This window comes from Cuculus canorus, chromosome 16 (assembly GCF_017976375.1).
Source record: "Cuculus canorus isolate bCucCan1 chromosome 16, bCucCan1.pri, whole genome shotgun sequence".
NCBI lineage: Eukaryota > Metazoa > Chordata > Aves > Cuculiformes > Cuculidae > Cuculus > Cuculus canorus.
Genome location: NC_071416.1, coordinates 10,824,263 through 10,845,040, shown reverse-complemented (window position 1 = coordinate 10,845,040; position 20,778 = coordinate 10,824,263). Strand labels below are relative to the sequence as shown.

The 20,778-nt window shown below is 47.4% G+C and overlaps 2 long non-coding RNA genes across 5 annotated transcripts in view; one reads left to right on the top strand and one right to left on the bottom strand.

Annotated features, from left to right (window-relative positions):
* Window positions 1-6,870: 6,870 nt before the first annotated feature.
* Window positions 6,871-11,394, bottom strand: LOC128853832 (uncharacterized). 3 transcript variants are annotated; one of them, XR_008452636.1, is made up of 4 exons: window positions 11,308-11,394; window positions 9,953-10,174; window positions 9,123-9,317; window positions 6,871-8,230 (listed from the first exon to the last, which is right to left on the bottom strand). It is a non-coding gene; the product is annotated as an uncharacterized LOC128853832 (long non-coding RNA). The 3 variants fall into 3 exon arrangements; XR_008452634.1 differs by having other exon boundaries at window positions 6,871-9,317; XR_008452635.1 differs by having other exon boundaries at window positions 6,871-9,317; window positions 10,099-10,174.
* The window catches only part of LOC128853833 (uncharacterized), a 46,573-nt gene continuing 36,362 nt past the window's right edge, over window positions 10,568-20,778 (top strand). For both annotated transcript variants that reach the window (XR_008452638.1, XR_008452637.1), the window contains exons 1-2: window positions 10,568-10,633; window positions 11,001-11,159. This is a non-coding gene — a long non-coding RNA (uncharacterized LOC128853833). The remainder of the gene's footprint in view (window positions 10,634-11,000; window positions 11,160-20,778) is intronic.

Here is a 20,778-nt window from a genome sequence, read left to right as displayed (position 1 = left end):
CTGAACGCTGGAGATGTGACTCTGAAGCCAGGTCCTCCCTGGGGGGAGGCAATTTGCACCTTGCAAAAATACTGTCCCCAAATAAATTATGATCATAATGAACCACAAAGATGACAGACAGAAACTCTTTCCTTGTAAACAAAGGAGCAGGAGGGAAGGCTCCAGCTCCGGCTTCAGCCAAGAGCCTGGTCATTATCTCTCATTAGCACAAAGGTTAATGAAGAAGGTCCTAGCAGACAGACTGGGGCTGCAGCTTGGGCAGACCCAGGCAGTTGCTCTTGGCACGTGCTGCCAGCGTGTCTCCCACAGTCACCATCCCCTACAAAACAGGCAATGATTCATTTCCTGCTCTACTTTTCCTGAGTCCAACAACACCTACTTGAGTTTTCCAGGGAGCTCTTTGCAGCACGAGCGCTATTTACATTTCCCGCTGTGTCTCAACAAGGGTGACATTACTTACCGTGATACGGCCGCATTTCCTATTCCTTGCCTAAAGTCCTTCTGATTTCATAATCTCTTTGCTGTAGGCAGGAGCACCAACATGCAGCTGAGGACAAATCACCCCACGAGCCCATGTACACTCTTAATTTCCAGTGCATTAGCAGCACACTCCAAAGCTCCATTCCAAGACACAGCCAATAAAAATGAATTAACTGAAGAGTCATTAGGATATAATGTGGTAGCGTTAAGGTGAGTCACAATATAATTACCATTATTTCTAATGGAGTTACCATGCCATTACTGCAGAACAACACACCTCACCTCTGCCTTCGAATGGGCACACACCTCATTGCACACTGTGGTGCACGCTCGGTTCGAGCACAAATATCAAGAAGAGATGTAGTGCTTGCTCGGAAAATTGCAGCCCAAGTCAGATGTGTGTGAAAACCACAGGTGCTTTTACTGGATGGACTTGTAAGAAAATCTGGGTCTGTGTCAATGGCATCAAAATGAGGCTTTTATTGACTGCAGTGAGTTTTGGATCAGGACCCTCAGGCTTCTTGACATGGATTCCTGAGGAACTGTAGTTAGGCATTCACAATCTGTGGGCATTGGAGTAAGTTCTGAACCTGAAAGCCAAATTCAACTGCATTCATGGGAGCAGTAGCAGATAGAAGGCTGTTGACTTCTATCAGGCTGCAGCAAAACACGTCTGAGGAAAAGGTATGGACTCCTGATGGCCTCATGATGAAAGTGACTACGGCATCTTCTCCTTGCTTCCACCCCCAAGGAGACCTTTGGCTTTAGCAGCATCCTCCACAGGTTTGGGGTTTGCTTCTCTCAGGACTCCTGATCTACAAGGTGGTCGGTGGATTTTCACAACGTTCATTGTGCTGCCAGCCTTGGGGGGTGTTGGCCGGGTCCCACGAGATTCTCTGTAAGGAGGCAGCAAAGGCAGGGAATATGGGATGTGACATAAATGTATTCTGCTAATGCTGTAAATTAGTCATCTCAAATATGTATTTAATATAATAAATTTGGAAGACAGCTACTGTAGGTTAAGTGGCAACTGACAGCACTTATAATGAGGATTAATATACATACAGGTCCTACAGATTTGTTAAACTTCAATAAATATTTATTATAATCCACTGGTTCTTAACTTACACTTGAATAAATTGGCTAATGTTAAATAAATAGAGAAGCATGACCGAAAAGAATGGGCAAAAATGAGCCTGTGTAAGCTCATGATTCACGAGGGGTATGTCCTAACAAAAATCAACCAACTTACATTTGCCTCCAATGCCAGTCAGTTTAACAACATTTGCATTACAGCCTTCATTTCCAGAAGTGTTCCAGAAAGGAATTTCTTTACAATTTTAGATCAGATGATCTGATTTTCTGTCCAAACATATCTAATAGTTAATTGTGTCCTTCCTAAAGAGCAATTATTCCAACAACCCCAAGAGGAAATCAGTTATTCTTGATTATACTGCACCCTGATGCAGTTTGAGCATGGAAAACTAACCTAACTTCTGCAGCTTGAGGAATAAAATGCCATTTACTTTCCCTTATATTGGCTCCATATTCTTTAGGAGAAAGGAAGCAAAGCCGTGACTGTAAGTGTGAAAAGTAGCAAGCACACAATTTCTCCCATCAAGTTGTTGTGTCCCAGTTGTTTGGGAAATCTCCAGTTGGAGATATCTGATCAGGGTTTAGATGCCATCTGACCATCTCTTAATACAGCACCTCTGACATGGCTCTTCCAGAACTAGTTGGTTACAACTAGTTTTCTTCCATTGTGCTTAGCTGGAGGCGCAGCAATGTACCTGGAAGGAGCAGATTTCCAAATGCGCTGGTGTCTCTTAAGGTGTGGAAGGAAGTTCAGTTGCATTTCAGAAGTGCTTTGCCAGAAGTAAGCATGTAATTCGCTGCTTGTGCTTTTGGAAATGCTACCACGCACCTATCTATCCGCATGGGTTGGTGCCTAATTGCCGCTGAAGGTCTGGCAGGGGCAGGGACCGCATTAAAAGTTCCTCAGACATTTTAGACCAGCGATGAAGGGTTTGCTCAAGGCAGAGTTTAAGCAGAACAGCAAATTTTTTAACTACCTGTCATGATGAGTACAGAGCACCTTGTTTTGCTAAATTATTTTTATTCACTGCTTTGCCTATGTTTTCTTTGTTGATTTTTTTCCCCTGACTTATCAAAGGATTCTTGGATCTTTCAAAAGAACTCTTACCCATCTCTGATAATAAATTACCTTCTCCTGTAAGTGCAACACGGTGCACTCTCTGCTGGCTGGCACTGCTGCTCATTACCATCTTTCATGGATCATCTTGTTGGCTTCCTCTCCCATCATTATGTCTTTGCCTATGATGACCTACTTGACATTGTCCAACTGATATTTTCTTAGCCTTCCTGGACCCTTTTCCTACTGCTGCTATGCACAGGCTCGCAATGAATATTTCCTCAATTCCGTATGACAGATAATAATGTTTTTCTTAATTGCTAATCACATCTATTAGTGAGTTACTTGCAGGAGAACAGTTAATTCGAGACTGCTTAGAAATTCTGCAGAAGGGCTGAGGGTACGTGCTGTGCTTCCCAGGCCAACTCCAGAGAGTCGAGTGATCTCTGCACCATCAATGCTGTATCTAGAAGTGATGGAATTTCATTCCCAGCCCTGGACAAAAGAGAAGGAGATCTTAACCTTATGGCTGAGGTTGAGAGCATCCAGCAGCACAAATCCTGTGTCATGCATTTGGCAGGAAGGAACACAGACCCCGTGGGAAAGGTGAACTTGTAGAGAGTGGTTGATGTGAGCAACAACGGCTTGGCTCAGCAGAGCATCGGGCACAAATCCACTGGCACAGGTCCTTTGGAGAATGTCTTGCCTGTTTCTGGGCAGGCAGCGGAGTCTCTCTGATGCCCCCAGCTGCAGTGGGTTGCTTGTTTTTAACACCCTTGACACAGTGCTGCAGGACTTCCTTGGCTCAGAAATTGTCGGAAGCTCAGAATCAGTCTCATCTATTAAAGAAAGGCGGTGGGGTGACCCTCAAACACAGGCAGTCTCAACAACTTCAGGGAACTCAAGTGCAGGCAGAAGTAAAGACTGAATGACAGCCTAAAGCATTTGCACAGCAGAGCCTGATGGGGAGATAACTGTAGGGAAACGAGAGGCAGGGAGCAGGTAAAATGAAGCGGTGAGCGTTTGTAAATGGGACTCCTCAGGAACTGAACATGATTGCCTGAAAACTCCCGCACATCCTCTGAACAGCTGCTTTCTCTGCGCTGTATAAATCATGCATCTTGTTACCTTATCCTGTACGCAAGAAAAAGATGTGTTTGAGCAAAAAAGCGTGAAGCACTTCCAGCACTCTTTTTTTTTCCTACTAGCCTGTGCCTCCTGTGTTGGTTCCTGATCTGGTTTCTCTCCCATCCTCCCCAGTTCCTTGGTTCCCAAAGAAGGCTGGTACAGCCCTGGCTCTGGCCAGCCATCAGCAGTGACTCCAGAAGCTCCTGGCCTAAGATTTGCAGTGGAGGAACCTGATAAGAAGCCGAGAGCAGCGTGATGCTCGGTGGGGTGGTGTGAAGGTGCTCAAGGTGACTTGGATCCACTGGTCCACTAACCACCGGTGTCCTTGCCACAGCTCTCAATTCATCCAAGGATGCTCTTCTTGCTCCTCAAAACCTTGCTGAGGATGGTATTTCACAGAGGGTTGCATTTGGAGGTGCAAAGGGCGTCATTGCATTTTCCATATGAGTTACTCGAGGCAGCATTTCTTCACAGAGGAACGCTGCAGTGCTCCATCGACGTCAAGAGATATTTCTGCAGCGTGCACCAAGCCACCAGCGTCCTTTTTGCTGTTAAACACCACCCATGTTAATCTGGGAGGGAGCAGGAGGCATGCTTGCTCAAGGAAGACGTGGGAAACCAATTACAAGTTCTTATAGAAATCCAAATGTGTCTTCCTAAATACGCCGCCTCTGAAAATGAGGCTGAGATTTAGCTTTCACAATAAGCCTGAACTGTGAACTTTTTAATTTGCACATGGTTTCAGGAAATCTAACTCATCCTATCAAGAAAAAAACCCAGCCATTTTAAAAAATGCTCTTTTGCCTGTTTCTTTATTCCAGGAGCGGAGTAATTTATGTACTCATTTAATTTTGTTCTGCCACAAACAAAACCACAGTATATAATGTGATCTCTGTTGCTGGAAGGCTCATTGTTGGAAGGGCATTGGAGAAGACATAAATGTCCATGGCACAAAAGAAGATCCCAGGTTTCAGAGAGATCGCACAGATTGGAAAATACAATTTTTTGGTTAAATTTATGAGTGGTCCTTTGTTCTTTCCTTTATAGTATGATAGTATAATAATCTTTTAAAACCACAGTAAGAGCCAGGCACCTGAGAGATTGGTGCTTTATAAATACTTAAACAGATAGACCGCTATGAAAATCTTTTGTTCTGCTGCATTTTCACCTATTGTTAATATTGCTCAGACAATGCGGGGGGAAAAAAACTCTCTAATAATTGAAAAACATTTGTGTTTGGAGGTGAGGTGGTTGCCGTCTTCAGAGAAATATCTGCCAAAACAAGGAGCATTATATTACACACACAATCTGCAGCAACAAGGTGCTGGTTTTGCGTATATGTGCATACAGAGAGACTGAAAACCTCCCAGCCAGCCAGTGAAACAGCCGTATTTCATCGTTACGATAACATCCAACGGCTGTATTTCACAGCTTCTGAAAAGCCAAAGAAAAACCCCAGCCCTTACATTTTGCTGGACGAAAAAAGCCCGCGACATGTGAATGAACTCAAGTCAGCTGGTGGGTAATCGGCTAAGTTATCTCTAATGTCACCATTTCATTTGCCAACAGTGAGATGTGGATAAGACCCAGAGGTGGCTGAGCTTACCAGGAGGGTTCAGGGAAGCAGCCCAGGCTGCCCCAGTAACCCCCAGCTGTGTCCTTGCTTCCCAGACAAAGCAACTCCTTCTCCTGACTCAGTTTCCCAGTTACAAAAGGGAGAGCATCACATTGCTGTCTCACACATTACGGTTTTGAAAGGGAAGGGTGTTACTACTGTGCTATCAATAAACACTGCTTTTTGTTTTGAAAACAATTTTGTTTTTCTTTCTCTTGCCAGGAGCACCAAACAAAAGGAAAAACCTTGCGGCAAGGAGGGAAACACCATTTGCACCACATTGCATGAATTGTGCGTCACACAGATGTGTTCTATCCATGTACAGTGGAAAAGGCTGGAGTTGGCATTTGGGAGAAGTTAGTAGACACGGGGTTTTAAGCACCATGACGTTGCAAAATGGTGATGCAGTCGCTGCTTTCATCTGGTGGGAGAGTTGCAGGCAGCTGCTTCCCTCCGTCTGGCTTCATTGGTGGGGCTGAGATCTTCACGAGCAGTGTGAGAACTTGCAATGGGTTCAGTGAATGGGGAGGTGAGACCTCGTGCAAAAAAAAAAAGGTGCTTTTTGTTTAAAAAAATGAATTTAAATTACCAGAAGGAAAAAAAAATTAGCTTTAGAAAGATGAAACTGAAAGGAATACGCGTCTTTTGGGCAAAACCCTACCTCAGGTGTCACAGCCGTGTGATGTAAGAGCCAGTTTTCATGCTGGCTTAGGGGATTTCACAGGTAGCTCCAAAGCCAAAAGTTGGTCTTCGCCAGTCATCAATAAAAGACAAAGCCATGAAAAGATTTGATGTTATAAAATAAAGAATAACTCATCTTTTCACTAGGTGTATGGGGTATTTGTTTTTTTGGTAAGGATGTGCCAGTGTGTCAAGACCTTAATTTCTGGAAAGAATTTATCTGTGTTGAGACAACTGCCATTGGCAAAAGCTAATTCCACCCAGTGATGGAATTTTGGGTCAAAGTAAGAAGAAGAGACAAAAGAAAGCAGAGGAGGCACATCCCCAGCAACCTTATCAGCCAGAAACAGGACAGAGCCACATTCAAGCTTCTCTGCCAATAAAAGATTAATTATTCATACAAGTTCTTGTGGAGAACAGAGGAAGACCAGCCTCCGGGTGAAAGAAGAGCCTCCTCACCCCCAGCGAGGTGGAAGGTGGCTGGGCCAACAGGTTTCTGAGAGATGCCCAGCTTTTCCAAGAGCTCCTTCGAGCTGAAGGTATTTGGGGTTGCTGGGAGGGTGAACACAGTGTATGGTTTGGTCAGTTTGGCTTCATCCCAGGAAAGTACAGCATCTTCTGCAAGACGTTGTAAATCTGAGTGATCTGACTCTTATCAAAGGGTACGGTCCAGTCTTTTGGTTCAAGATCAGATTTTGGCCCAAAGAAAACCGGAAATCAATATTAAAAATAAAATGCTCCAATTGGGTCAATAATCTGCATTTTTAGGTTTTTATTATTAGAAATATTTATATTACAGTAGCTTGGTATTTTAGAAGGCTATAAATGCATTTTTATATAATCAGCATTTTTAAAAGTCTATAAACATTCACTATGTTTGCCTAATGTACTATAAAAGCTTCCAAAGGAGCTGTTATTATCCAACTTGTCACCTCACACATGCTCTGAGGAGGAATTTTTTTTTTTTCTTGTCTGCTGTTAATAAAATGAAGCAAACCATTAACAGCTTTGGAGCTGCAACGAGAAGTAAAGGGGCTTGTAATCTTGGACTCCAAAGGAAATGTCTGCAGCTTAGCTCCTCGCCTCTTTGAGATTCTCAACACGCAACAACAATTTCAAACAGACAAAATCAGTTTAGGTTACATAAATTCAAAAGCCCAAGCCTGCTTCTTTTAAAGTAACATCTTGCATTTTGTTTGGAGTGTTGCAGTCTCTCACACAGCATTCTGAACTGGGTTCAGTTTTGCAGCCTGCCGTGCATCTTCCTCAGGTTTCTTTGGCGAAAGGAGCTTTAATGCAGAATTATTACATGCACATATACATATGTAATTATTACAGATGCATATACATATATGTAAATATTTATATATTTATGGATGTATGCAAATGTGTGTGTGTGTATAAAGTCTAGCAGGCTGGGGTGGTTGCACACTGAGGACTCACCTCTCCTGGCACCCTCTGCATGCCACACTCTCAGCGTTATCAACACAGAGAGCAAGCTCCAAACCAAGTCCTGATAAAGAGATGCCGTTGCATTTTGGAGAGGAACGCAGATATTTTAGTCCTTGTGAGCTCAAGGGTGAGTGCGGTGTAAATCAATTAGCGCAGGGAAGAAATCTCTTTGCAAAAAGCGAGTTTGGGTTTTAACCAACCTCTTAATTCACATCTCAGAGATTTGCTTTTGGTTCATCTCTGTTTATAGTTTGCTCCTGTTCCCAACATATCTCGGTGTCGGGGTGGATTCTCAACCCGGGGAACCTGTCAGGGATGTGATAACAACTCACTCAATCCAAAGAAGGGCACGATTGCGCTTGCGAGAGCGAGCGGCTCTTAGCAGCTCCCCTGCCACCAGTGCAGGGTCCCACTGCGGCACGGGGAGCTGCTCCCCCCAGGGACTATGTGAGTTTAGATGGGGCTGAAAATAGCTCAAGAACCTGTTGCTTTTGGCACTCGAGTTCTCAAAAACCCCAAAATGCTCCCAAGCGGGTAACAGGCATTGAAATCCCCCTCTGGTGGCGGGGCCTTGCGTAAAGGCCTTCCTGGATGAATTTTGGGCGGCCCTGGGATGAGCCAGGTTGGAGAAGAGCTTCTGTGTCTTCAGATATTAAAAGGGCACAGGGTGGCAAAGCCATGAAAGTCCTGGCAATGCCGGAGGTGAAGCAGCTTGGACATCTCTGCAGAGACAGAAAAGAGAAGGAGAAAAAAACCCCAACGGATGCGGTTTACACCACTGCAGGAAATTCCTGGCCATTCTGCAGGGAAATGGGCTGAAGGTGCAAAGGAGACATTGGTCGTCACAAGGACCACATTGCAGCAGAGAAGTGAGAAGCAGGAAAAAGCACTCCAGACTCTCTCCCTACTGTTGGTCCTGGGAGGGGGTGGCAGGCTCGGTCCCTGGGGCTTCCTGAGGGCTGCTCCAAGTTGTGGCCACTACAGAGAATGCTTTGGCACCTCAGGAACATCAGACTTCATGGTTTTGTTGCCACACCCCCCATCCTGAGCTATCTGAATGGTGGCAGCGTGGAACAGTTTGTCCTTGGGACCGGGGTGGGCAGAGGGAAATCCAAGTTCCCGGCATGGATTTAGGAGAGCTGTTGGCTGAGACAGAGAAAGAGTCAAAGCAGCCCAGGACAGAGAGCAGACGCGTCAGCTGTAGTGGCTATTTCTGGCATTGTCGTTGGAGCTGGGGACCTCAGACATCAGGGCACGGGGAAGCACCACTGGGACCTCCTGGGAGCCCTTCCCACCTCGTGGCACTATGGGGTGGTTCCTGCAGGCGTTTCCCATCCTTAGATGACTCGCTATCAGCTCCCAACAAGTACAGCAACCTCAAATGAGTGTTGCCTGACAGTCTCACAGGGGTGTTTCAAGTGGAGGTATCGCCACTGTTGGGTCTCTGTGCAGAAATGCACAGACCCTGCGGGCAGGTGACTGTCACATCCTGCTCCATGTTCACCGATTGCTGATGGGAGCAGTGGGTATTCAGCACCTCATTGGGGTTCATGAAAACTTCCCACCCTGGCTTCACATCCAGCCACCACTACCCAAGTATGCATTGTCAGACACCGGTTCCTCCAGTCCCGATCCCATGAAGCCTGCCCACAGCGGTGGTCCATCAGCAGCATTAGGCGCCCTCGGAGTGTGATGATGTATTGTGGTCCTTCTCGGTGAGCCTTGACGAGGAACACAGTGTAGAGACCTGGTCTGGGCAGGGTGTGGGGGGACAGGCATTGGATTCAGGACATGCTCCAGGAGGGGGGTCTGTTGCAAACAAGCAGGACAGGTTCGGTATTCACAGCTAATGCCACATCTGTCATCATTCATCCAAGGTGCCCCCCCCCAGGGCTTTGCTGCCCTGAACATCTTTACTTTGAAGCTGGGTCTAACTTGAGTTTCTCAAGATGTTCACCTGCTTTTCCAGTTGCAAGCCAAGGACAGCGCCTGTGCTGCCCCTCCTCAGTGTAACCTTTGGGGGCTGCAAAGCTCCCATGACCTCAAGACCCAGCAGACACCGCTGTGTTGGTGACCCACACTAACCCACCACTGCAGCAGGGGTTTCCCTGGATGGCAAGGGGTCTCCCCAGTGCTCCCCACATGGTGCATAAGGTCCAACACCTTCTCAGCCTTCAACACCTTTGCAGACATAAGGGGACAGATGTGTCCAGGGACAACAAGGTGTCCAGGGACAACAAGGTGCCCAGGGATAACAAGGTGCCCAGGACCTCGTGGTGAGGGACTTGGTCCCAGCCTGATCTAGTGGGATGTCCCTGCCCATGGAAAGAAGGTTGGAACTAGATGATCTTTAAGGTCCCTTCCAACCCTAACTACTCTACGATTCTTTGAATCCCAGTTTTTCCTTCTGTAAGGTGAAAATCAGGACCCCTTAACCTTCTCACCTGGATACCTTTTTTTTTTGACAGCAGAGGAAGAAACACCAGTGAAAGAGAGAAAAGGAAAGGAAACGAATAAATACATGAAGGAGCCAAAGGTCTTCCGGCACGGACAAGGTCTCCGCTCTGCATCTCCCAACGCCAGCGCTTACCAAACATAGCCAGGACCCCGCGAAACCTCGGGCCAGCGCAGAGTAGTAAGATGAGCTCTCTCTTGATTTGGCCTAGCTAAAAATAGTAAATAAAAAAAAAAGGCAGAGTCAGGACCCTGCAGGGCCAGTAGTCAATGGGCTGCGAGGAGCGATTGAACTCGGGCTCCTGCTCGCAGCCTCCAGCTGACAGGCTATTTTTTGCCGTGCTTGACTAAATATGGTCAGGGAGGGAAGAGCAGGAGCAGGGGCCGCTCGCCCGAGTGCGTGTTTCGGATGCTTCGCTGGGTATATAAGCACTGGAAAGGTGGACTCGCTTTCTGACCGGCTCTCCCCCCCTCCCCTCTGCCTCTTCCCACCGCGGAGGGTTTGTGTGTGCATCCCTCCTCGCAGCCTGACCCTCGGGATGGAGCTTTGGTGGAGGATGGAAGGGGGGGGGAGGGGATAAGGAGTGTGGGGGGGGAGCGGGTGATGAGGAGGAGGCAAAGCCAAGGGGGGTGCGCAGGGACTCGTGCAGGCGCAGCCCTTTCGCATCAAGGTGTGCTGCAATCCGGGCGGGCAAGCTTGCTTCGCTTTAACCCCTGCCTCGCCGGGCTGCCGCCAGCGCTGCCCGGAGCTCCGGTCTTCCTCCCCTCCTTCCTCACCCCCCCACCCCCCCTCCCTTCACCCACCCCGGGGCAGCGCTGCCCCCGGCCCGGGAGGCGCCCCCAGCGCCGGGACCGCCCGCGGGGCTGAGGCGGAGCGGGGCCGGGCGAGGGGCGCAGGGAGGGGGTGCGGGGAGGGGACGCTTTGCCTCAGCTTCTTTTTTTTTTCTCGTTTTTTTTTTTTTTTTTTTTTTTTTTCCTCCTCCAAGTGAGGACTAATACCGTTCCTGGGCCTGCTCTCTTTTTCCCTTCCTGCATTAGAGATTGGCTATAAGGAGAAGGCTGACGGCTGCAGCATGAAGCGCATTATTACCTTGTGATTCCATGACCCTCCTCTATGCATCCCTAACTCTCGAAAGCTGATTCAGCTTTCAGCTAGTGCTCTGGTGAGTCCTCTGCTGCAACAGAAGCTCCTAACTGGTATGTCTTTTTTTTTTTTTTTTTTTTTTTTTCCTCTCCCTTTTCCTTTCCTTCCCCCTCCCTTCTCCTCCCTGCTTTGCCTTTAACCGCTACGGTTTTAAACACTTTTTTTCTGCCCAAAGCAGGATTGAGTGCCCATCCAACTTACCCGGGGACTTAACCGTGGGCTTTTGCATCCGGCAAATGGATGTGTGTGAGCCGCCTGTGTGTGCCTGTGCGGGGATGTGCAGGGTGTGTGGTTCATCTGTGGATGGGTTAGGAGACCTTCCCCCCCCCCTCCTCCCTTTCCCCCCCCCCCTTTTTTTTTTTTTGTTCTGCTCTGCCATACTCTGCGTTTTAAAAAAAAAAAAAAAAAATCAACCCTAACAAACTGCAGAGCAAGCAGTGCACTAGAATAATCTGAACTGAAATGTTAGAACTTTGACATGCAACCGTTCTGCAAGGTTAAACCGGCCTTTAAATGCCTAATTCAGACACAGGCTGGTTAATGACACCTGGGGGGGGATCGGGGCTTTATTTATTTATTTGCAGCGAACTAATGCTATGAGCTAATATCAGCCAGAGCAAAAGGGTGAAATGTGGTTAAACTTGGACTAACTTGCAATGATCTCAGTGCTGCGGTGATTAACTGTTAAAATGCCGAGAAATGAGCATTAATTGCAGGCGCATGGTTTGTGGATGATTAGAAAGGGAATATGTGAAGGAGGAGAAGTTAGGTTTTCCCTGCAAGGGTTTGGAATTCAGGTTACACTTCATACATCAATCGACTGTTATTGCTTCTGCAGCTCAGAGTTGACTATGGTCATTATATTTTATATGATAGTGGTGATACCTAGTCACATAAATATATAGACATCAGTATTGTGAGATGAATACTGTGGCACATGCCCACACGCATACAAATTTAGGTATTTTATAGCATGCATATGTATATTTTACACATCTTTATACATAGGTATAATAATGCTATATATAAGCAGGTGTAACATATCATCCAAACACAACGCATTTCCAGGCTATGTTTAGAGTATGGGTACAGGCATACGTCTGTGTCAGAGAGAGTGTACGCTCAGCAATCGCGTGTAATTGTATAGGCAGAAATCTGTGATTTGTGCTGTCAGTTTAATCGCTAGGTTTCTCTCGAGTGGATGGTGGTGTCTGTGTCTCCCAAGGACTGAGCCCTGCGCTCAGCCCAACCCCTCTGCCGCGGGCTGCACTGGGGTGAGCGCATGCCTCTGCCTCGTCCCCGCTTCCCTCTCTCTTCTCCGGTGCCTAGCCCGAAATATGGGCTGTCTCAAAAGTCCCCAAAGTTTTGTGCTGCACAGCTCCAGCTCAACTTTGTCACCTGGACCTGAGCAGCACCTCGAGCCTGGGGCAGAGCAGGGATATGATATATAGCACCTTGCTTTCCATCCCTCCCACCATCCTCCTTCCCCATCTGCCTCCAGGCAGCACCTCCGGCTTTTCCCTTCCCTTTTATTTGCTCCTTGGCCTCTGTGCTATGTAGGTCTCCATCCATTTTTCTCCCTGGAAGAGCCATAATGTTCTTGCGTGTGATTTTCTGCTAAGAGCAAGCCCAGGAGCTCAGCATGCCGAGGTGGGTTGAGGATGTTGAGTGATGCTCACCCACCACCACTTGTTCTTGGTGGTAGCTGCAGGATGGGAACCACATGAAGCCTCTAGTGTCGCTGTTAAAAGCACTATCACACCATTTCTCGGTTCCTCCACCAAAAGACACAATCCTGGAAAGCATGAGCTTCCACAAAGCCTCAAAGCAAATTTAAATCTCTAAGATGAACTTTGCTGCTGTGGTTGCGTCATTGTCTTCAGTTATAGTAAGGATTTCAAAGATCATTTTTTTTAGTTCTAACACGGCCCTCTCTTTAGTGGCCTACAGCCACTGTCCCGCTCATCTGCAGAAGCTGGGGACCGTTCAGGACAGCCTATGTCAAATGCATTTGAAGAAAGCAAATTTGGTATCTATTGCAGCTATTTAATGGGCCAAGAACACCAGTAGCTGTCCTACTGTTGTCTGTCTGAAGGAAATTCAATACCATGGAGTGCCTTGGCTGTGCAAAACCCCCCACCAGCACTTTGATTTTCATTCCGTGGTTTTTTTTTTCTGAATCTTAAGCACTCAGACTTTCCCTTGCACTCCTCAGCTCTCCCTTTGCTTTAATTTCACTGCAGTCATGCATTACAATGGTACCACAGCTCCATCTCTCTTCCCCTTAATCCAAACTAAAGGTTGAAATTTGCCTTGAAATGAGAGAAATAATGATGGTTAAAAGGGCCAACAAACTCAGGGAATGAGGAAGGGAGCTGCCTGGAGCCAGGACAGAGGCATGTGCTGGTGTTGCATGAGTGGTGTAAAGCTGTTTTGGAGGCTGGGGGCTGAGCACAGGGGATTTACACCCCAGTTTTGCGCGGCCTTTGCTTTCTGGTGATGTGAGAAGTCGATGGAGTGCCGGGAAATATTTACTTCCCAGCTGGCAGTGATATTTTAAAAAGCAGTGGAAAAGCATCGATGCAATTAGGTATTCCAAAGTGCTTAGTTTGCCACTTGCTAAGTTTACTTAAACCCTCTTTAAAGGGTTCATTAGAAGGCTGTGAGAAACGGTAAAATTCATTAACACGAAGGCAGCCATTCTGCATTTGCCTGTAAATTGGTATCGATTGGCGGTGGCAGGGCGAGGGGTGGCGGACGCAGGTGTGCGTGCCCTCCCGCCGTGCTGAGCGTGCAGGCAGCGAGCAGGCAGTGCCCGGCGTGACCTCTGCCTTCGCTCCCTGCCTAAATCCTGCCTATAATAGTCTCCTATTCAGCCCGAGCGGCGTTTGCAGCCCTGCCACTCGGCCCACATTGTTCATGGAGCTTTAAAGCTCAGCGCGGCTGCGAGGAGGCGAGGGAGAGGGGGAGAGGCAGTGGCTGCGTGCGGGACCCAGCCCCATGGGTGCACAGGCGTGCGGCAGTGTGCACGGGCACACATCCCATGGGGGCTGTGGAAATAACTGAAATAACTCAAAAAGACTTTGGCCTGAGCTCCTGGCACCTGGCTTTGGCTGCCTTTTCTGTTGCATATCTGCAGGTGTCTCCATGAAAACCCTTAGGTGACGCGGAGCTCAACCGGATGACTTATTAGAAGCAATTTTTAATTATTTTTGTTTTTAAATACCCTGAACTGCCCAAAAGGCGTGTGCTGTCTTTGGGTGTTTGCTTATCTGCGAGGTAGTGTCTCACTTACAGTGACCAGCAGAGGAAAAATCATTGGATTCACTAGGTAAGATGCTTTCTTCTTCCTATGCTTTAATCTCTACTTACTGATGAAAGCAATTGCTTGTCTGGAGCTGATGAGTTTTCTTACTCTGGCAAATAGAGCAGTCCTTTCCACTGTCGTTTGTAGATCAGTAGCTGGGCATTTGATTTTTTTCTTTCTGAACACAAATTGGCTTTTTGTTTCCAAATTGCAGGATGGAGGCAACTGGAAATTAATATATGTTCAACTTTCCCCTATGTGGCTTTATCTAAAATTATATCTATATGCATAGAAAGTGAATCCCTTCCACTAAACCACATTTTGGTCTTTTTAATTGCTGGAAGTTTATTATTTCAAATGAAACACCTACTTTTTAGGTAGAGTGGGAGGTTGGCTTTTGACTCTGTGCCGTTTACCTGACAAAGAGCCCCTGCCAGGGCAGCCACCGGACCGCTGCCGCTTTGCGTCCGCTAGATTATCCAGTTCCTCTTCCCAGCGACCAAAATCCATCACCTGCTGAGGGCAAAGCCTGGGATTACCAGCAAGGAGTGGGAGCCGGGAGGGAGGTGTATGTGTCTGCACATGGGCTGGGCAGGAGGAAAGTCTGCTGGTTTAAACTGAGCCATAACTCACTCTCGGGCTGTAAATTGTAAATCAGCGCTATTTTTCCTCCTGTGACCATATAAATGCGCATATTGAAACTACCTGCTTGAGAGACATACTTCTTTATATGCCCATATGAACCTGGCAAGCTATGGAATGTAAAGAAGTATGTATTTCAGGTGGGAATCCTTCTCAGAGGAGCATTGTGTGACCCTGGGCAAAGTGGGGGAGAAAGACAGACAGATTATTTTATATTATTTTTTTTTTTTAACTGCCTGACCTGGCAGACCGACTGGGGAGTCAATTGATGATCTTGTTCCAGCGCGTGTATTGTTCTGTCACTTTGCCTGTGTCAGCAGGTGGAAATGCTCATCAGGACATTAAATATTCAATATGCTGACTGCGGCATGGGCTTTGAAAGGCGATGCCAGAGGAAAGCTGGCTGTCCACTCCTGGGTTTTAACAGGGATGCAGGCCAATCGCTCCTTTTTCCTGCTTCCCTGTCAATGCTTTTTTTTCCTGAAAATAAGGCTAGATGGCAAACTGAGCTGGCTGATCTTTAAATCTAGGAAAAACAAAAGGAGATGGAGAGTGGGAGAAGAGAGGGGAGAAGGATACAACAGTTGTGATCCAGATGCACAGTGTTTTAGCTTCAAATTAACATGAAAATTCCACTTTTTGACTCTTTCCCATGTGAAAACTTTTTGTACTTAAAGCTGGAGAGAGGGAAGATTGTCCTTGTTGGTGTGATGAGCCATCAAGTCAGCTAAAGGCAGAGGAGTGCTCTGAGTATACAGCTATTATTTTCCCAAAGGAAAATAAGAAAATCAGCTCCTTTAATTCTGGAAGTCTTCACTGGTTTTCACTTTTCTTTTTTAACCTTTTCCAATGTAAAATAGTTTGCTGTCTTTTCCAGGATCCTACAATAATTAAGCAAAATGAAAGAAATGCGATTTAAGTACAAGTGTAACGTTCTGCCTAGATGGGAATTGCGTCTGAGGGTGTAAAGCTCTCAGCCCCAAACATCCTCATGCTTCTGTGCCTGTAGTGACAGGCAAAGCCAAACTCTTTGGAAAGCCCCTCCCTAGCTCCCCAAACTTACTTTCCTGTCTCTTCAGGGTAGCTGAAAGCAACATTTTTCTTTTGTGGGACCTCTTTGCAATCGCAACACCTCTCTTCTCTTGGCTAATGGGCTCCTAAGGCATCGTTTGGAAGGCGTGGTGCCTCGCCATCCCACGCTAAGGTTAATCAAGTCTTACCTCTTGCGGCATCCTCTCCTGGGTGCGGAGAGCAAGGGAGACTCCGAGTTTAGATTTTGCAGAGACTTTATCCGGCTCTATTAATGGGGAGTGTGGTTGCCACTTGTTACACATGCGCCAAAGGGGATTTAACTGTAAGCAGGCGCTCGTGAATAGCGGGTTAGAAAAGGCAGACTGGGCAATCAGGGAGATTTCCTATGTGTAAGATTCAGTGGGATTTATTAAGAGCTTTTTTTTGTTTGTTTAAAGTAAATACTGTGGCTGGTGGAGACATGGGAAGCACTGAGCCCCTTCTGAGCAGAGGAGCCTTTTCTTTGCCGGGTGGCTTCGGGAAGGTGAGGTTTGTGCTGGAGAATGGCTGATTTGCACGTCATCCTGTTTGCACTTTAGGATGCTCTGGTTAAACCAAGCCCTGCAAAGCCAGGGCTTTCCTGGCTGGCCGTGGTGGGTCTCCCATGGCCTGGCCGCAGGGATGCAGCATCCCCTGTGCTCAGCCCCACCAGCAGCCACCCTGCACAAGGATGGTCCCAGGCCCCCACGAGGATGGGTGCTGTGGGTGTCGGGTCCCATTTTGGGGCGCCAGTTTAAATATGAAGCTAGTGGATGCTGGAAAACTAGCTGAGCCTGAGCAGGAAAGCTCTGGTGCCCAAACAGAGATGCAGTTTCACTCCCTTGTAAATCACCAATGTTAGCTTGAATCTCTGGATGAAAAATGAAGACAATTCTAACCATTCTGGCTATAACATTAAATTATATGTTACATATAGTTTATGGATAAAATTTCCTTCCTTTCCTTGCTGGCCCTTTTCCCCACCTCTACTCCTTTTCCTTCTTCTTCCTTTTTTCCTTTTCTGCCTTCTTTCCTTGTCTTTTTCTTCCTTGGTTTTTTTTTTTTCACTTGATTTCCCTTTTTCCCTCTTTCCCTTCCTTTCATTCTCTTCCTTTCTTTCCCTTCCTTTCTTTCCTCAGCATGGCTTTTACTAAAACGCCTGTACCGCTGTGCATTGCTCTTGCTAAGGTGCTCGTGGTCTGATTTACAGTAGATACCTGTGTTGCTAATGCAATTTTTATCTATTCCCCCCCCCCCCGAATTAATACGCCTGTTAATCACACGGAATTGCTAACTTTAGGAAGTCGCTAAGTGCTCAGATTTATTTTTTATGTAAATATTTTCAAAGCTATAATTCTGAGCACCGTCTCGCAGCATGGGAGCGGAGGTGGCAGGGGAGGCTTTGCCATGGAACATGTCCTGCGGCACCCAGGCTTGGGTGATGTTAAAAATGAAACGAGTTCATGTGTAGCCCCCGCAGAACCATGATGTTGGTGTTGATGGAAGCAGATGATGGCTGCAGGCCTTCAGCAACCGGTTTGCGCCGTTCCGCTCTGTGGCATCTCCTTCTCCCTTTTATACCTCTTTGGATTAAAACTGCGACCATGACAATGCACTAGGTCCGTTCTAATCGGTAGCTAAAATTAAGCCACTTCTCTTTTTGCTCTTTATAAACTGTTAATCCTCTCCTTGAGTGCCATCGTGGGCGCACTGCGAGGAGCGGCGATGCTGGACCCGCTGCGCGAGGCAGCGCCGGGATGCTCAAGTGCACCCATCCATCCTGCAAAGTGAGGACTGTGCAGTGGCAGGTGCGGAAAGAAGAGCTTTGAGTATTGTAAAAGCCGTAAATCCAGTGGACCAAATTAGTTAAATTTTTCTATTCTATGCCTCACAAAACCCAGCCGTTCTTAAGATGAATTCTCCGCATGTAAGCGGAACTACTGGCAGGTATAAGATGGATATTTTGCACATGCACACGAGAGCACAGGGACAAATTTGTGCCATGTGGTTTTTCCCAGCGGGTTTCTTTCTTTTTTTTTTAGTTTTGTGTGTTTGTTACGTTGATGATCTATTATTACTGTTGTTACTATTACTTAATACCGGAAGACAGGTGGTCCCATAAATTCCAGCACCCTCTTTTGAAGAAAAAAAAAAGGGGGGAAGGGGGGCATGTTTGCAATTCAAGTTTAATAGTGCATTCATCAAGAGCAATAAAGCATTTTATTGCACAAGTATTTCAAGGGATGTGCTGGCCCTGGTAAAAGCATTAGTAAAGGGGTGCATCAGCAATCTCATTTAAAACTGTCGACCCAACGTGAAAAATGTTGCGTTGAAGAATAAACTGCTATTAAGCATGATTAGATTGACCTGCAGGACAGATATTTTAGCTGCAGCAGCACAAGTCGATCAAAGTGAGCATCGCTTAGATTGCAAATTTTTTTTTTTTTTAATGCCCTAAATTAAAAATGAAAGAGGCTCCGAATATTTAGGACCAGAGAGTGACTTTTGGGGGTGAGATTTGTGCATTCGATTTGAAGCGGTTTCAAAAGGTGGAGAAAGGGGGGAAATGTATTAATTGCTGCCCCTTTAGCATACATTGAAAGTATGTTACTCAGATCAACCAATCAAAAAAGAAATTGTGCTGACTCAGCATTCGGGCTAGTCTGCACGTCCGATTGCAGGAGAGATCAGCACTGCACTGCAGTATCTTTCCCTGCCTTTGACACCAGCCTAGCTGGGCAGGGCTTCCCTTGTGTTTCCCAGGACTGGTTTAGGCCAAGAACAAGAGAAGGCCCTAAAGAGAGGAGGAGACAGTCAAGGTTGCACGAGCCTCGAGCTGCTAACGATCCTTTTTAGTCAGTAAGCAAGAGCTTCCATGCTAGGTTCGCCCTGCCAGATGCAAGCGGCATGAATTGCTTGGGAATATATCTATTTTTAAAGACTTTCACCACATCTTGCACTTAGCAGTGACTGTGGGCGAGGGGGTGGTGTGTTCCTCGCAAGAGAAATATCCTCGCTCCTCAGCTCTGATCCCTCCTCTGAAAGCCCAGGGCTGATTTAAGTATGTAAAGGTGGTAGCTTTAACATTTGCTGCTTGATGCTGAAGTTGCTCTTGACCTCGGCCAAGTGCACAGTGATGCTGTGAGATACTTTCCCACTGGGATGCGGGGGCTCGTGACAAGAGCAGCCCAGTGCTTCAAAGATGGGAGCTGAGGGCACGGGCTCCACTGCCTGCTTGCTGGGCTTGCAGACAAGTCGCGTAGCTCCCCTGCCTCAGTTTCCCCCGGAGACAGAGTAGATGTTCACCATGGAATTGTTGAAGCTGTTACTTGCCCCTAAGACCTTAACCTGGAGGAGATCAAGCCAGGCCGATGCAACTATAGTGATCTATATGAGCTTATTCTGAGTTTGTGAGGACTTCCCTGCTTTGCTGTTGGCTTGTACGGCTTGTACGGTGATGTCCAGCGTGTGTTTTGGGGAGATGGCACAGCCTGACTGGACCGTGCTCCCTCTGCCCTTATGTTGGAGTGCAAAGGACTGTCTGGACTCCCCAACATCTCTGCGCGGGTGCAGGGTGTAAAGTGGCCAAGGCCAGATTGCAACCAGGACCTCGCGGGGCTGTAGCTGCCTAGGGGATATCTGAGCAGGAGTGAGCTGGGCAATGCGATCCATGAGATGCTCCAGCACCACGGGGCTGCTCGTTGCCTCACAGGTGCTGGTTGCCAGCCTGGGTGCAATAGAATAGTGCACAGTGCTGCACTGCCGGTGACTCTGCCAGCACCAGGGGGGTTATGCAATGCCAGTGCAGCCCCCAGGCTTGCCCAGCCATGAGTGCATCAGTGGTCACCTGCATGGGCAGGTGGAGCAGTGTCCCTGTGGGTTGCCTCTTCCTGACCACTGCTGCACCCCATGATGCTCTGAAGGCATTTCGGCTTGCACTGTTTAACCAAGATCAGTGTGCACCCCTGGTTTAGTTTGTATTTTTGCCTCGTGGTCTCTACGGAGGAGCAGAGGCTGATGGTGGGTATCCTTGTGTGCAAGCGGAACTCATTCAGACACAGATTTGCCTTGAATAAAGGACAATTTAACAGCTAAAGGTTTAAGCAGCTGGAGCGGTTGCTGGTGGTGCTCACGAGGCAAGCTACGCGCTGGGGCTCAAGGGAAGCAGTGCGACTGACATCTCGAACAGATGCAGAGTTTTCCTTTTTTTTTTTTCCCCCCTTTTTTTTCTCCGTGAAGCACACGGCCGTGCCTGTAAACGCTTCGCCATGCCCAGATATGGCTTGTGCTCGGACCTGTGCCGCTATCTAAAAAAGCCCTGGGCAGACTGATGAGCCCGGGGGGACCAGGGAACAACTGCTATAAATAGCGCTCATTCTCAGCTGCCCTTCTGGTGGGACCGAATTAGGTGGCATCTGGGCAGCCAAGAGGCGTGGGACTCGTGACCACCGACTGCAGAAGTCACCCAGCAGCTGTAAGGACAGGAGCCATTCCCGCAAAGCCCTTACATAGGCAAGTCAACCCTGGCATTTGGGGAGTTGGATAAAGCTATGGGAGCAGGAATTCAGTGACCTAAGAGCAATCAAGAATAAAGTTCATCATGATGGCCAGAGCAGTGCTTCCAATCTGGGAAGTAACCAAGGTCAGAGGCAGGACTTGGCCTTCAGCTGTTG